Source organism: Erithacus rubecula (assembly GCF_903797595.1).
Source record: "Erithacus rubecula genome assembly, chromosome: 16".
Classification (NCBI taxonomy): Eukaryota; Metazoa; Chordata; class Aves; order Passeriformes; family Muscicapidae; genus Erithacus; species Erithacus rubecula.
Genome location: NC_136668.1, coordinates 16,935,080 through 16,944,429, shown reverse-complemented (window position 1 = coordinate 16,944,429; position 9,350 = coordinate 16,935,080).

Below are 9,350 nucleotides of genomic sequence, written 5' to 3'. Positions count from 1 at the left end.
TGTTTTAAACAGCTGGGTTGTCTCACCCCAAGTGAGCCAGGTCAGCTGGACACTGTGCAGGGATCCAGCAGCACTGGGCAGAGCCCTGGCCACTGAGAGCTTGTCCCACTGGCCACAGGGGTCCTTCTCCTCCTTCTCCAGGAGCCTCTGCAGGGCTGTGCTCTCACATCCTTCCCACAGAGGAAAGCTGTGGTTGCCCTAATCCCACACTCCCACCCCTTGACCACACATTAGCACATTCTCCCTCACTCACCAACCCACATCCCACAGCTCACTCACTCAGGGAACATCTGCAGAAAACTACTCCAGCATTAAAATAAAAATAAAAAACAACAGTTTCTACCTAGAGGAGGTGACTCTGGATCAAATAACTGCTGGATGCAGGGGTGGGGGCTGCCACAGGCAAGCAGAAGGGAGAGGGCAGAGCTGGATGGGATATTGAGAATTGTTCCTTGGGAGATTGGCAGGCCCTGGCACAGGTGCCCAGAGGAGCTGTGGCTGTCCCTGGACCCCTGGCAGTGCCCAAAGTCAGGTTGGAGCAGTCTGAGACACTGGAAGGTGTCCCTGCCATGGCAGGGGGTAAGAACTGGGTTATCTTTGAAGCCCTTCCCAGCACAAACCAGTCTGGGATTCTCTGACTGCAGCAGCACCAGCTCAGATCAGCCCCAGCCCTCGCTGGCCACCAGCCTTATCTCTGGGTGGGTCACACAACCAGCTGGATTAAACCGGTTTGTCTGAAAAACAGCAATTCTCTCCAGAGCGAGCTCCCAGCTGGATCAGCTCCCTCCTCTGAGCACAGCATCTTCCACCTCCACACTCCTGCCCTGTCTCGCTGTGCTGTCACTGGGTGCCCGTGACACATCCATTGCTAACCGGGCAGGAGGAGCCCCTTCTCCCCCGGGAAGGCTCTGCCAGTTGGGTTCAGCCATCAGGGAGAGCTGGAGTGACAGCAGGAGCGGGAGGCGAGGAGCCAGCCCTGCTCTGAGCCCTCATGTCAGCTCTGGGCATCTCACAGCTCTGCCTGAGGGGCTGCAGGGGCTGCAGGGGCTGGCTCTGAGCTCAGCACCCTCCCAGGGACCCAAACCCCTCATCCCATCACTGCCCTGCCTCGGGGATCTCGGAGCCTCCCTGCCCCAGCACCATTCCCAGCCTGGGAAAATCAGAGGTGTGGTACAGAGGGAGGGATGGAGGAAAACCACCCACTGCTCCAGCCCTCTCTGCACCAGAGGCCTGGGCACTAATGCATGTCATTAAAGCCCAGGAGACAGCAGCAGGCATCCTGCCTGCCAGAATGCAGGAGCTGGACCAGAGGTTTCTTGGAGCTGCCCTCAGGCAGCAATGTTCAAGGTCTAGTTATTGTGTGGCTGTACATCACACTCACATCTTCCTTGCTCCCAGGACTCTTTTTATGGGGCTAGACACAGACGAGGCATTGTATATGGCAAAAATAAAACAACCCAGCTCCAGATCATACATTAGACCATCATGATGAATCCCCTTGAATTCCCTGTTGTAAACCAAAGGGCACGTTGTACTGACAGCCCTCCAAGAGACCTGATCCTTGATCTGGCTGTGAATAGGGCAGACACCGAGGGTTTCCCCTTCTCCCATGCTACCCCGGGATTGTGCTGTGGCTATATTCTCGTTTGACACTTCTCCATGTGACTGCAGCAAGCGCCAGTGACACCTTCAGCGTGACAGTGCTCCCTCCACCGAGCACTCGCCAGCTTCCCATAGAACATGATTTTAGATATTTATATTTTAGAGTGGAACAGTGCGTTGCACCTCTCACAGTCACACATGAATTTCCACCTACTCAATTCCTTTTTTCCCTTCTGCAGCTCACTCCTCTCCTTGCATCACTCCTCCCGGCCCTCTGGCAGATTTGCAGGGGTGGGCGAGACCAGACAGGAGACGGGAACACAGTGACACAGCCCAGCCTCGGCAGGGGGGCAGATCCCCCGAATGAAAAGCAGGGCTGGGGTCTCTGCTCCCAAACCCTCCCAGCTCACACTCATTACCCTCCCAGGATTTTTGCAGTACTCCTCGTTAGCTGTGCTGCCAAGTCTGCCCAGACACGGCAGATTGGGAGCTGGTTTTGGGGCTGGTTTCCCGTTGAAGGGAAATGTCGCTGCCATCTCCTGTTAGTCAGCCCGTGCTGCCATCTCCACATCCAGCTGCTGCAGCTCCCTGACCCGAGCAGTGCCTCGGGCCATGAGTTTATTCTCGCTGCGCTGAGCGCGTTGTAACCGCGGCTGACGAGCCTCTCCTGTGCTTTCGCTGATCGCCTTCACCTCCTGCAGGTGCTGAGCCACGCTCACCTGCCGGGTGTGCCCCGGTCCTGGCAGTGCCTCTCAGAGAGCTGGCAGCGCCCTGCAGAGATGGAGTCTCCGGGGCTCAGCACCCCAGGGAGCTGTCTCCAGAGCAGGACACCTTCCATCCATCCCCTTCCATCCCCCTGGCAGGTGGCAGAGCAGGTAGAGCAGCGCCCACTCCCCGGGCAGGGAGCACAGGGACACTCCGTGTTTCAGAGAGGCTCCTGGTGCCGGTGCTGTCAGCCAGAGGGGAGGGCTTGTTTCCTTTGATTCCTTGTTAAAAATAGAAGAAAACTCCTCAGTGCTCTTGAGCTGGGGCACTGGGCAGCTGTGTGTGCCCTGGCCCTCGAGCTGCCCTCAGCTTTGCTGCTCCTGTCACACTGCACGGGTGGCACTTTGCCCAACTCTGTCCATTTTTGGCACGATTCCCCAGAGTGCTGCTTGTCACCCCCTTCCCCAATTTCAGAAACTTACGTTTTTACTACTTCATTAAGATTTAAACTCTGCTCCAACACCTCTCCAATTGCAAACCTCCCTCCTGCTGTCTCAATGTGTGAGCCCAGCCCTGCCTGCTGCAGGACCCAAACCAGGATCCTCCTCAGAGCACAGGGTACTCACAACCCCCGTGGCTTTTCCTAGCCTGATGCCAAGTTTGGCTTTTGTTCCCAGGATGATCCTCAGGGTACTGGAGCCCGGCTTCTACTCTCAATGTCTGCTTTGTGTCCCCAGATTTCAGTGCTGGTATTGATGATCAGTGATCAAAGGCACCCTGAGAGCCTTATGTTGAAGCAGCTTTTAGAATTGCCATGCTGGGGTCTGTGCTCACCCTGCTCTAGCCAGGAATGGGACATGGAATAAGCCACAAATCAGAAATATTATTTTAAAGAGTAGTGCCTCAATGGGGGATTGCAGAGGTTTCCTGGCAGCACAAATCCCAGTTTGACTTGAGCCACAATGACCGTTCTCTGTGTCCCTTGGGAGCAGCATTCCCACTGTAAATGTTACCAGGGCTGTGCACACATGTGGGACAGAACAAAGCTCTGCATTATCACTGCTGGGGCAGCAGCAGCCAGGCTGTGCCACAGGCCAGGAAGGCAGTGGCTGCAAGGTCACAGCTCCTGGAGATGGGACAGCTCTCAGGCACAAAGATGAGGCTGGGACGTGGCTGGGTCAGGGAACTGGGGGGTCTGGAGGAATTTAGCACATGGAACATGATGCAGGAGAAACACACAAAGGAGCTTCACAGGACAGCATGGGTTGGAAAAGACCTTCCAAATCATCCAGTTCCAGCCACAGGCAGGGACAACTAACACAGGACCAGGCTGCTGTCCTGGAACACTTCCAGGGATGGGGCAGCCACAACTCCACTGTTTTCACACGTGTGTTTGTGTATTTATTCACCTTCCAGGCACAGCCAGGGTCATGGTGCTGAAGATCACTGTCCCCTGCTTATGGTCCAGGTTACATCTCATCCTGAGGGAGGGTGGGCTCCCAGCATCCTCATCCCCTTCATCCCTGATCCTGCACTGTGCTGAAAAGGACCTTCACTGGTGCTTTTCCATCCTGGCATCACTGGCACAAGGATTCTGCTGAGCAGGGTGGGGGCTATTCAGCAATGAGGGGAAGAAGGGAATCTGCTCCCTGTAACTGCCAGGGAAGTGGCAAAGGAAACATCCCCACAAGCTTCTGTCAGGAAAGTCCTTACTGACAGAAAACCAGAAGTGATACATAAATAAGAAGAGTTTCAAGGTTAGGATTTTTTGGGTGAATTCCTTAAGAGGGGAGGTGGACACACAACACACAACAGGGAAAACCCAAACCATGTCCCTGTGGTGGAAATGTTTTTGAAAAAAGGGCTGGATATAGATGTTCTCTAAATTCCCTGGGAGGAAAAGAAAAGGTCTGACAGGTTCATTTTGGGCAGTGACAAGGCATTGAGCAGCTGGCCAAGCTACAGTTAAACACACAAAATCAGAAACAAGCTCTCAATTAAATGGAAAAGTGAAATTAGTCATGCCCCTGGGAGTCACTGCAGTGCAGGAAGCTGAAATGGAAAAGTGAAGGAACCAAGGGCTATGAAATTGTCAGTGATAACCATGGAAGAAGTATTTAAATAACAGGGTTAATTATAAAGATGACAAAGTTTCATTGTCAGGAAAGGTTAAACAGTCTGCCTATTCTTACTGCCCCAGCCAGGAGCTCTGCAAAGCTCCCCCAAAAGCCAGAGGTGGCCAGAGCAGAGGCATTTATAGCCCACTCCACACTGGATCCCATCAGCACTCACACCCTGCAGCACCTGTGAGAGGGAGCCCTTCCCTCCAGGGAGCACCTGGAAGCCCAGAGACACAAAAGGGATCCAGGAACAGACACAAAGGGATCCAGGAACAGACACAAAGGGATCCAGGAACAGACACAAAAGGGATTCAGGAACAGCCACAAAAGGGGATCCAGGAACAGACACAAAAGAGATCCAGGAACAGACACAAAAGGGATCCAGGAACAGACACAAAAGGGGATCCAGGAACAGACACAAAGGGGATCCAGGAACAGACACAAAGGGGATCCAGGAACAGGCACAAAGGGGATCCAGGAACAGACACAAAAGGGATCCAGGAACATCTCACTCATTCCAACTCCCACCATGAGCAGGGACACCTCCCACTGTCCCTTTGCTCCCAGCCCTGTCCAGCCTGGCCTTGGGCACTGCCAGGGGTCCAGGTGCAGCCACAGCTGCTCTGTGCCAGGACCTCAGCACCTGCATCAGGAAAAGTTTCAAGGACAGCCCATCCCTAAGGAGGCAGGATCCATGCCAGGGCACATGGGGGCTGCTTCACCCTCTGCAGGGGTGTGAAGCCACCTGAAACCTCCAAGCACTTAAATGGGGTTATATTATCACAAGACAATTCCAAGGAGAGGAATGTTTTCCCAAAATTTGTATAACCACTGGAAAAATGTCACAAACCACTGTGAAATTGAGCTGAAGCTGTGTTTCCAGGAATTAGAACCAGAAGTTCCCAAACCAAACTCTAGTTTCCTTTTTGGAGGGGCTCCAGAGATGTCTGCTGTGCATTAGCCCTGGTACGACCCAGGGCTGTAAGCTCTGCCTCTCCCTGTGTAAATAGTAATTTCCTCCTGGTGCTGCTCAGCACTCCCAGCCTTGCTGTTCCCTCATTTTCTGTCTCTGCTCCTGGAATCTGGAGCAGATTCTGAGATTTTCCTCTCCCCAGCACTCAGAGACCAGCCCTGCACACAGGCCACTTTACAGCTACTCCCTACTGCTGGCATTGGTGCAAATCCTTTTAATTCTCATAATCAGGCAAGGCCACTGCCTTTCCTGCATAAAAATATCTTCAAACAGCTTCTGAAATTCCTGTGGAAATCCCCAGAACTATCCCAGCCCTGCCCGGAAGCCCAGACAAAGGGTTTGTTCCTGGTTCCCTTGCCTGGCCCTGCAGCCCCTGGTGTCACTGTGTCACCCCCACTGTGTCACTGTGTCACCCCCACTGTGTCACTGTGTCACCCCCCCCGGTGCCACCACACTCTGTGCCCGTGTGTCTCTGCTGTCCTTGGCTCTGCACATCTCTTTTTGTCCCCTGCTGTCAGAGGAACGGTGGCACAGCAAGAGGGTGACCGTGCAGTGGGGACATCCCTGGAGGGGACATCCCTGGAAGGGACATCCCTGGAGGGCTGAGCCAGCCCTGGAGGAGCTGGGAGGGCAGGAGCAGAGGCTCAGCCCAGCTGATTTACGGGAAAAGGGAAGAAAAACCTGAAAACACATTTGTGGTTTTTTAAGTTAATGATTATGAGAAGAAAAAGGAGGCGTTGCCCTGCAGGAGCTGTGCCAGCCTGTGTGTGTGTCCTTCTGCCAGTCTGTGTGTCCCTGTGTCAGTCTGTACATGTGTCCCTGTGCCAGTCTGTGTGTCCCTATGGACAGGGGGTGAGGATGGATCAGGGGTGAATGTCCTGAGCTGGGCACTGTCCTGGGCTGGGCACTGCCCCATGCCAGGCTCTGCAGCACTTTCAGGGGTCCCCAGGTGCTCCAGCCATCCCCAGGGGATGTCACAGGCACCACTGTTCCCTCTGCCTGTGCCCAGCTGAGTTCAGCACCAAAATCCCCTCCCCTCACAGCACTCTCCTCTCCAAGCCAGCCTCTCAGTGGTCCCTTTCCCTACAAATCTCTCCCCCAAGCACAGTCCCAATTTCCAGTTAACAGGTCTGGACCTGTTCATTCCCCTCCTATTCTTGTCCCTTTGCTGTCCCCATCCCTTGGCAGATGCAGGAGGGCCAAGGGCTGAGCTGATCTCCTGCCTGTTTATATTCATGTGGCTTCTGAGATTTGGTTTGGAACCATAAAAATATGTTATTTACTGTACAATTAAATATTTGTTTCCTGGTGATGTGGACTTGGGTGAACTGTAGCTCCTACTACCCTTTAAGCATGATTTACACTCTTCATCATTGCCTTCCTTTCTGTACCTTTAATTCCCTCACTCCTTGTGCCTTTGCCAGCTTCAGGGAGGTTTTTTACATAGTAAAAAATTAAACACAAAAAGTGAAAAGAACAGCCTGAAAAATTTAAAAATCACTTTTAAATTGGCTTCATGTCTCACTTACTTTTCCTGTGAGAAGTGCAGTGGCAAACCAAATGCAGAATATTTTTTTAATTATTTAGGAGTAGATCTCCTGCATATCCATCAGCCTGGGCACCCCATTAGTGTGTTTATAATGGTGGTGGCAGTGCTGTGACAAACTGGAGCAGGCTGTCACAGGCTGTGCCTGCAGATGATCTGCCTCAGCAGCACTTGCCAGGGTGCTGTGTTGGGCTGTTGTTTCCAGCAGCAGCCTGGCAGGGCAGGGCTGGGTGTCTGGCTGGGTGGCACACTGTGCCACAGGGATGGGACCAGCTCAGAGTCCCTGTCAGGCTGCCCATGTTTGGCCCATGGTGGGATTTTGTGAGTGTCCTGTGCAGGGCCAGGAGCTGGACTCCTTATGGGTCCCTTCCAGCTCAGGCTCTTCCATGATGCTCTGATTAGGTCACTCCTAATTTTCCTGGTTTTTGGGCACACGTCTCTCAAACCCAGCTCAGTGTGGACAACCAAATGATTTTTCTGGGAGCAGGAGGGTTTCCCATTCATTTGGCACTTCCCAGCCAGACTCTGACCTCTCCCTCTCCCAGCCAGACCCCAGCCAGGCCAGCCACCCCCTGCCCTGCACAGCCCCACACTCAGGCCAGGACAAGGCCAAGCTGCAATTTTCTGGGTTAATTGCCTGGATGCCAGTGCAGGGGAGAGACAGAGATTCCTTTGTGCAGGCTCCAAGTGCCTCTGTTCCAGGAGAATGGGCTCAAAACCGACCTTGCTTTGTGTGCCCAGCCCTGGCTTGACACTCTTTGCACAACTAGCTGGGCTGACAAAGACAAAATCGGGAATTCTTGGAGATTTTGGGCAGTGAGGTATCTCCTGGAGCAGCCCTCAGACAGAGTAGCCCCAGTTGTGTTCTTCTCATGGGTTCAGGTCAGAAAACCCAGTGCTGCAATGAGCAGAGCTGACATTCCTGAGTGAGCCCCCACTGCCCTCCCTCACCCAGAGAGGGAGCAGAAACCTTCTGAGGCAAAGAAAGATCCTCCAGTGGCAGGCAGGGAGAGTAGGGATGCTCCAGGTGCATCCATCCTGCAGCACCAACCTGCAGTCCTGCCAGCAGTGCAGGAGCACAGCCTCACCCTGGTGCCAAAATGAGGAGGGAAAAGTCTGTGTCTGTTGTCAAGTACATGGGAAATGAAATGAAAGCCAGAGAGTGTCCAGCCCAGCACAGGGAGCAGCTGGGACAGCTCTGGGGGGATGTTCACAGACACCTTTCACTCAGAGCCACCCCTGCTGATGACAGACACTGCTCAGAGCCTTTTCCTCCCAAGTGGGAAGAAAGCTGCCTTGGCCTGGCTTCTGGGGAAACTACAAAAGCTGTGGAAAGCACACAACAATCAGAGGAAAGAGGAAAGTGGTGCTGATGAGCAGGGACTGGCTCCAGGGCTCACCTTGGTGGGAGCTGGGAGCCAGAGCAGCTGTGGCAGAGGAGAGTGGGCAGTGCAGAACATCCTGCCCCCAGGAATTCCCTGCCTGGCAGCAGCTGCCAGGGGCAGAAAGGGTAAAAGCAGCCAGGGCTGGATAACCTGAGCCTGAGGAGCCTCCTGGGCTCTCTGTGTTTAGATATTTACATATGTATATGTTTTTATATATTTGTGTTTGTATGTAAGTGGCACAGGGTGCCCAGAGCAGCAGTGGCTGCCCCTGAATCCCTGGAAGTGTCCAAGGCCAGGTTGGACAGAGCTTGGAGCAGCCTGGGACAGTGTGAGGTGTCCCTGCCCATGGCAGGGGCTGGAACAAGATGGGCTTTAAGGTTTCTTCCACTCCAAACCATTCCATGAGTCTGTGGTTCTGTGTTTGGTAAGTTTTGGAAGATTGTGACAAGGGAATAGCAAACATGCTGGTGGGATCTCAGCAGCTCTTGGGAAAGGCTGTGTGGATTGATGCTGGTCATGATGGAGCAGAACTGCAGGAGGAAACATCACTGGGAGCAGGGGAGGAGGACAAATGGATGCTGTCAAGTTAACTTGATCTATTTTTAGATAAAACTGTAATTAAGTCAGTACTTGATAACAGCAGGACTTTTTAAGGTAATGGGGCTTCTGCTACATATCTAAATGCAACATGGCACATGTGAAATGAATCAGGAGATGTCTGTTTTCCCTGGAATGTAATTACAGGAGAGGCCTCCTTTGGTCAGGGTATCCAGGAGAGCCCTTTGGGAGGCAGCTCCTGACTCTGAGTTAATGCCCAGACAAGTAAACAGCACTGGGCTCGGGGGCTCAGGTCATTTGTTAAAATACAAAAGCTGGGAGTCATTCCTCAGGAGGAGCTGCTCCCTCCTGGGAAACAGGGGCTGGGAAACACCAGAGGGATCCTGGAGAAGGAGGCAGGACTGAGCCACGTTGGAGACAAACAGAGTCACTGTCCTGTGTCTGCCTGGGCAGTGGCAGGT